Source organism: Leucopleurus acutus (assembly GCF_964270905.1).
Source record: "Leucopleurus acutus genome assembly, chromosome: 2".
Taxonomy (NCBI): Eukaryota; Metazoa; Chordata; class Mammalia; order Artiodactyla; family Delphinidae; genus Leucopleurus; species Leucopleurus acutus.
Window position 1 is genome coordinate 160979795 of NC_139143.1, and position 8742 is coordinate 160988536.

Here is an 8742-nt window from a genome sequence, read left to right on the forward strand (position 1 = left end):
TGAAGCGTCTACCTTGTTCAAAGTTATACCTACCCAGGATAAAGCAGGTGTTCACTAAATAGTGTTAAATTCCTAAATTGGGCTGAGTTCCAGTTCTGGTAACAGTGGAGGAAGTTGTCAAAATATTCAACAAAAAAACTGAATTATGGAACAGGAAAGTGACCAAAAGCAGGCATAAACTGAAGAAGGATTCAGCATTTAAAATAAGGGAGCCACGCTAGATGTGGATTTTCTGCCAAAGGTATTTCTCAATTTTCACAGCACAGGGAAACTAAAATTCAAACAGAAATCCAGAATCCTATCGGTTTGATGAATCAGAGGACAGAGTTCAGAGCTGCCACAGTGACTAAAAATTTAGGGGAAAACACCAAAAACAAAAGAGCCAAAAGGAGGGATGGCCAAAAATTTGTACATAAACTGCCTTCTAATCCTTGGCTAACTTCTGAATTGCACATGCACAAAGAAGACTCCAAGTACCCCACAGAGAAATCCATAATGAAGGATGAGAGAACTCAGCAAAGATTTTAGCTGCTGTCCACTGCAAGAAAGACAGTTTGGAGTTTAAATTATGCTAGGTTAGAAATGCTTGGTAAATACCCAGGATTCTATTAAAATCCCAGAAAGACCACAGCTTAGGAAAAACCTCTACATCCTATAACTAAGAGATATATCCTAGATCTAGGAGCAGAACCAAAAGTAGACTTACCCCAACAAAAAGCTAACATCCGTAGGTTCAGGATGATCCACCAGTAAGTTAACTGTTGGCTGAAAAATATTTTGACACTTTGACACTCTTCAGAGGAATATTACAAAATTCAGAGTCTCTATAGCACATCATTCATGTCCAGTATATATATATATATATATATATATATATATATATATACTGAAGAAACCAAGAAAATGTGATTCATAGTCAAATAGAAAAATAAGTCAATAGAAACAGAGCCATACAGAAATAGAGACACAGATGTACAGAACAAACATATGGACACCAAGGGGGGAAAGTGGCAGGGGTGGGTGGTGGGATGAACTGGGAGATTAGGCTTGACACATATACACTAATATGTATAAAATAGATAACTAAGAAGAACCTGCTCTATAAAAACTAAATAAAATTCAAAAAAAAGAGAAAGAAACAGAGCTATAGACAATCCAGATATTGGAATTAGCACCCAAGGACTTTAAAATAACCATGAAAATATACGTTTAATAGTCTACAAGAAAAGATGGATTTTATATTAGGTAAAAAAATGAGGAAGTTCAGGAGAGACTTGGAAACAGTAGAAAAGAACCAAATGGAAAGCCTAGAAATGAAAAATGCAATATCTGAAATTTTAAAATGTATTGGATGTATTAATAGCAGATTTGACACAACTGAAGAAATAATCCATACATGTAAGACAAGATAATAGGAATCAAGCAGCCTGAATCATAGAGAAAAATAAAAGATTGGGAAAAAATAATCACAAATTTCATGACCTATGGGACACTACTGAAGGGTCAAATATATGTATAATTAGAGTTCCAGAAAGTTTAGAGAGAGATTATGAGAAATAACAAATTTTTGAGGAAATATTGCTAACAAATTTCTAAATTTAATTTTAAAAAACCCCATAGCAATCTATATACACAGGAAGCTCAGAAACACAAAGTATGATTAGTACAAATCAAACCACATCAGAATACATAATAGTCAAACTATTGAAAACTTAAAAATAAAGAAATAACTTAAAAGTGGCCAGAGATTTTCAAAAAACATATTACATACAGGGAAACAACTATAAAAATGACAACTGAGTAGTCACTAGAAACAGTGGATCCCAGATGACACTGGAACAATATCTTTAAAGTGCTAAAACAAAACAAACAAAAAGACCCCTGCAAATCTAGAATTCAAGGTCCAATGAAAATATATTTCAAAAATGAAGACAAAAATGAAGAAATTTCAGTTAGATTGAAGTTAAATTTGTCACCAAAGACCCAAATGTGTGAAATGATGTAGACGGGACTTCAGCTTGAATGGAAATTATATAAAATGTCACTTTGGATTTACACAAAAGAAGGAAGAGCACTGGAAATGGTAAATATGTTGATAAACATGAAGTATATTATTTTTTACTTTCTAAATTCTTTAAAAGTCAGTGGGGGCTTCCTTGGTGGCACAGTGGTTAAGAATCTGCCTGCCAATGCAGGGGACATGGGTTTGAGCCCTGGTCTGGGAAGATCCTACATGCTGCGGAGCAACAAAGCCCGTGAGCCACAACTACTGAGCCCACATGCCGCAACTACTGAAACCTGTGCGCCTAGAGTCCATGCGCTGCAACAAGAGAAGCCACCGTGGTGAGAAGCCCACACACGGCAACAACGAGTAGCCCCTGCTCGCTGCAACTAGAGAAAAGTCCACATGCAGCAAGGAAGAACCAATACAGCCAATAAATAAATAAATAAACTTATTAAAAAAAAAAAGTCAGTGGACTTTTGGAGAGTGATGTCAGCAAGATGGTGCAATAGGAAGTCCAGACCTTGCTCCCCAACAAAGATACAGACTTAACAACAATATACAGTTCAGAATGCCTTTATGAGAACTCAGAAACCAGTTAAGAAGTCACGGTACCCCAGGCAAATGCAAAGCCAAGAACAGCCATGTTGAAACAGTAATAGAAGATAGTACCTAAACTATTTGTGGAATTTAATTCTAAAAATACAAACGTTATAGGTTCTTATGAAGATAAAATATTTTTATTTCTCTTGGAAAAAAGGTCAATGGACTTCTTAAAGCAAAAAATAATGACAACATATTGTGGGGTTTATAACATATGTAGAAGTAAAATATACAACAAAAACAGTACAATGAACAGGACGGGTGGCAATGAAATTATACTGTCGTAAGGTTCTTACATTATACATGAGGTGGTATAATATTACTTCTAAGTAGACTGTGATAAGATAGAGGAGCATATTGTAAATCCCCACAGCAATCACTAATAAAAGAATACAAAGAGATATCATTAAGATGCCAGTAGAGGGGTTTCCCTGGTGGCTCAGTGGTTAAGAATCCGCCTGCCAATGCAGGGGACATGGGTTCGAGCCCTGGTCTGGGAGGATCCCACATGCCGCGGAGCAACTAAGTAGTTGTGCCGTGTGCCACAACTACTGAGCCTGCGCTCTAGAGCCTGTGAGCCCCAGCTACTGAGCCGGTGCGCCTAGAGCCCGTGCTCCAGAACAAGAGAAGCCACCGCAATGAGAAGCCCGCGCACCACAATGAAGAGTAGCCCCCGCTCACGGCAAGCCCGCACGCAACAACAAAGACCCAACACAACGAAAAATAAAAAATAAATAAATAAAAATTTTTAAAAAAATAAATAAAATGCCAGTAGAGGAGATAAAATAAAATGCTAAAATATACTCAATTATACCAAAAGAAGACAGGAAAGAAGGGACCAAGAAACAATGTTCATTGCAGCTCTATTTACAATAGCCCAGAGATGGAAACAACCTAAGTGTCCATCATCGGATGAATGGATAAAGAAGATGTGGCACATATATACAATGGAATATTACTCAGCCATAAAAAGAAACAAAATTGAGCTATTTGTAATGAGGTGGATAGACCTAGAGTCTGTCATACAGAGTGAAGTAAGTCAGAAAGAGAGAGACAAATACCGTATGCTAACACATATATATGGAATTTAAGAAAAAAAAATGTCATGAAAAACCTAGGGGTGAAACAGGAATAAAGACACAGACTTACTAGAGAATGGACTTGAGGCTATGGGGAGGGGGAAGGGTAAACGGTGACAAAGCGAGAGAGAGGCATGGACATATATACACTACCAAACGTAAGGTAGATAGCTAGTGGGAAACAGCTGCATAGCACAGGGAGATCAGCTCGGTGCTTTGTGACCACCTGGAGGGGTGGGATAGGGAGGGTGGGAGGGAGGGAGACGCAAGCGGGAAGAGATATGGGAACATATGTATATATATATAACTGATTCATTTTGTTGTGAAGCTGAAAGTAACATACCATTGTAAAGCAATTATACTCCAATAAAGATGTTAAAATGAAAAAAAAAAGAGAGAAGATAAAAGAAAATAACAAGTTGATAAAATTAAACTCAATCATGTCTATAATTACTTTAAATGTAGGTGGGCCACTCTAATTAAAAGGCAAAGATTATCAGGCTGGAAAACAAATCAAGACCCAACTATGTACTGTTGACAAGAGGTGAAATGTAAATATAAAGACACAAAAGGTTTAAAGTAAAATGATGAAATAAGATGTCATGCAGGGGCTTCCCTGGTGGTGAAGTGGTTAAGAATCTGCCTGCCGATGCAGGGGACCTAGTTTCGATCCCTGGTCCGGGAAGATCCCACATACCGCGGGGCAACTAAGCCCATGTGCCACAACCACTGAGCCTGTGCTCTAGAGCCCACAAGCCACAACTACTGAGCCCACGTGCCGCAACTACTGAAGCCCACGTGCCTACAGCCTGTGCTCCACAACAAGAGAAGCCACCGCAATGAGAAGCCTGCGCACTGCAATGAAGAGTAGCTCCCACTTGCTGCAACTAGAGAAAGCCCACGCGCAGCAATGAAGACCCAAAGCAGCCAAAAAAAAAAAAAAAAAAAAAAAAATGGTGTCATGCAAACTCTAAACACATGAAACCTGGAGTGACTATATTAATATCACACAAAATAGCCTTCAAGACGAGGAGTATTACCAAAGATAAAGTGGGTAAGTTTATAATGATAAACAGATTAATTAATCAAGAATACATAACAATCCTAAATATCAACACACTTAATAGCAGAACTACAAAATACACAAGACAAAAATTGACAAAATAAAATTGAAAATTAGACAAATCCGCAATTGTAGCAGGAGATTTTAACACCTCTTTTAAAATAATTGATAGAATTTATAGACCAACAAACATGAGTGAGGATATAGAAAATTTGAACAACACTACCAGTCAACTTCGCCTAACTGGCATTTATAAAATCTTGAAAGCAGCAGTTGAAAAAACACTTACATTACCTCAAGGGAGGAAAAAGCAATGTGAATGCTGATTTCTCACCAGTAACCATGAAGTCCAGAAGGAAGTGGCACACTTTTCAAGTGTTGAAAGAAAAGACTATCAACCCAAAATCAGTGAAAATAAACTTCAGTAATGAAGGATAGGGCTTCCCTGGTGGCGCAGTGGTTGGGAGTCCGCCTGCCGATGCAGGGAACACGGGTTCGTGCCCCGGTCCGGGAGGTCCCACATGCCGCGGAGCGGCTGGGCTCGTGAACCATGGCCGCTGAGCCTGCGCGTCCGGAGCCTGTGCTCTGCAGCGGGAGAGGCCACAACAGTGAGAGGCCCGCGTACCGCAAAAAAAAAAAAAAAAAAAAAAAAAATCAGGTAATGAAATGTTAGCAAGGATGAGGAGAAATTGGAACCCTCATACACTGCTAATAGGAATGTAAAATGGTACTGCTGATTTGGAAACAGCCTGGCAGTTCCTTGAACGGGGAAGCCCCAGAATTTCTTTTTTTTTTTTTTTGCGTTACGTGGGCCTCTCACTGTTGTGGCCTCTCCCGTTGCGGGGCACAGGCTCCGGACGCGTAGGCTCAGTGGCCACGGCTCACGGGCCCAGCCGCTCCGCGGCATGTGGGATCTTCCAGGACCGGGGCACGAACCCGTGTCCCCTGCATCGGCAGGCGGACTCTCAACCACTGCACCACCAGGGAAGCCCTCATTACCTGATTTTTTATTATAGCCGCCCCAGTGGGTGTGAAGTGCTACCTCATTGTGGTTTTGATTTGCATTCTCCTAATGACTAATGATGCTGCATCCAGGATCTGTGCATCCTTTGGGAGAGATGAGGTTGGTAGGGTGTGATGTCAATGTTTCCTTCTGATCAATGTTTCCTTCCTGGCTTCTTGGGCCACCATTTTCAGGTTTATTCTTGCAGAGGTAATTACTATGGTAGGTGGAAAGACAAGAGCAGACATTTGAGTTTCTTTTTTTGGCATTTTGAGGTGATCTTAAACTTTTCTTCTTTAATAATGTGGTGAATTACATTAGTAGATTTTCTAATTTTAAACTCGGTATAAAACTAACTTGGAATTTATAGACTAAGTTGACATCTTTGCAACGTTGAGGCTTCCTCTCCAGGAATGTGGATATATGACTCTCCATTTATTCCCTGTTCCTTAACAGCTATATGAGATTGGCTGGAACCTCTGATCCATGTCTTGTGTCTAAGATTTCTCCTGATCAGCTCCTGCTTTGAGCTTAAGCTTCCACTGGATTGGTTCAGTTTATAAGCCTGAGTGTGCTAGGTTGTACTTTCCAAAGATGGCTGCACCAATATATGTCCCGTCCTCCATGCTCTTCTTCTTCTTTTTTTTTGGGGGGGGGGGTTGTTTTGTTTTGTTTTGTTGGTTGTTGTTGGCTTAAACAACAGAAGTTTATTTTCTCTCAATTCTGGAGGCTGGTAGTTCAAGATCAAGGTGCTGGCAGGGTTGGTTTCTCCTGAGACCTCTCTCCCTGTCTTACGAGTGGCTGCCTTGTCGCTGTGATTTCACACGGTCTTTCTTTTATGCATGTGCATTCCTCATGTCTCTGCTTCTTCCTACTGGTCTTGGAGGGTCTCCTGGGGAGGTGGGAGGGGGGCCTTCTCTTGGGACATGAAAGCTGGTGGCAAACATACCTGGGAGTACTCACCCGAAGGCTAACATCTTGTTTGGGCCCCCATGCTCTTCTTGAAATGTGACATTGACACTCATCCATCAGGAGTTGAGGGTCTCTGTTCCTTCCCCTTGAAACTGGGCAAACCTTTGTAATTGTCTGCACCAAAAGAATGTGGTGAAGTTGACACTGTGTGATTTCCGAGCCTGGGTCCTGGGAGGCAATTCTGCTTTAGTCTGGTGTTGTCCTGCTCTCACTGAGCTGCTGTGTAAGAAGTTCAGCTACCTAGAAGTTGCCATGTAGGAGATACTTGTGGCAAGCTCACAACGGGATCAAGGAGAGAGCTGCCCAAGAAATTCCATTTGTTCCAGCCTATTGAAGGCTTCCCAGTACAGACACCAGAAACATGAGTGAAGAAGCCTCCTGCTGACCCCAATTCCAGTCACCATCTGACTGCAAACTTATAATAGACCTCAAGTCAGAACCAATCAGCAGAGCCATTCTTGAATTCCCAATCCAAGAAATGGTTGTTTTAAGCCACTCAGTTTTCAGATGGTTTGTTATGCTGCAATAAACAATGAATACACTCATGTGTGCTGTCCAAATGTGAAGCTCATCCCCTTTTCACAAACACACAAAAGAACAACACTTACTCCTCGGAGGCTTTTGTGTGTTTAGTCTACAAAGAGAGGAAGAAATAAACAACATAAAACCAACAACTTTGGACATCCCATTTCTTAGACGTCCTTTACAAATAGTTCCGCACACCCAGGCAGTGCCCATCAGCCCTCTCTCACCTCCTCCTCCTCTCATCTTACTTCCTACAAACTCCAAATCCTTCTTCACTCTGTTAGGCAGTGCAATTAAGTTCTCTCAAGCCCTTTCTCCCAAACTCAGCTCCAGGAACCCCTTTCAAAGCCCAAGGCCCTTTGCCAACATGCCCAATGGAGCTGAACTTTCCCAGGTTCCAGAGAGTATTCTCCTTCACTATTTTAGCTGACCTGCTTGTGGTTGTTTTCCCCACATTGGGTGCAGGACTGGTACACAGAGAGTCCTCAATAAATCATAATGAAAGCAGAAGTGTACCAAGCACCTACTATGTGCTGCTTGCTAGGGTAAGGACATCCTATGCATCATCCCGTTCAGTCTTCACAAAAACCTGCAAGATAGGGACTATTGTTATTTCTTTTTACAGATGAGCAAACTGAGACTTCATATGGTTTTAGGTCCTGTGGTCATACTCAGAGACAGAGTCAGATTCCAAAGCACTCTACCAACATTGCTTAAGTGAATGAAAGGGAAGGTAAGAAACTCTGGAGAGAGGCTATACTTGACAGGTTGGTTTTGGAAACTCTGGTAAATAAGGTGATGGTTGTTTCCATGATCATGGAGGAGATCACTTGGAGGGAGAGAGCTGGCCAATCCCACAGACTCTGGTGCTTAAGGGAGCTGCAGAGAAGAAAAAGCAATAGAAGAAGGGCTGGATGGTGGACACCTGGACAGGGAAGACTTCAAGAATGGAATGGCCAAGGCAGACCTAGGTGCCAATAGCTTCATGACCGGAGGACTGAAGAGGGGTTAAGCCTCACTGGTGACCTCCAGCAGGGGCAGAAGCAGGGAGATGAGAGGAAGATGAGGAAGTTTAGAAGTGCTAGTGAAGCCAGAGGGAGGAGGCGGAGTGGGTATTCACAGGATGGCTGATCCAGGAAGGGTATGTTTTAATACGGAAGAGGCCTGATTGATTGTTTGTGGAGAGGGACGAGGTGGGTGGGGAGGGGCAGAGCCTGCTCCAAGGTCTGCAGAACCTGAGGCACCCTGGGCCTGGGCCCTGGCGTAGAGCACCCAGGCCGGGGCTCGCAGGCAGAAATGGCCGAAGAAATGGCTCAGGGGATGGGACGCGGACTGTGGGTCGGGGGAAGGGGCTGGGTCCTGGAGATCAGGCTGGACAGGAACCTGGGAAGGCTCTCTGCCTCCTCAGAGAGAAACGGAGGCTTGGTCCCCGTCCCGCATCCTGGCGGCTCTTTGGATTACCCGGCCGATGCCTCGGGGAAGCCCGAGGCGAGGA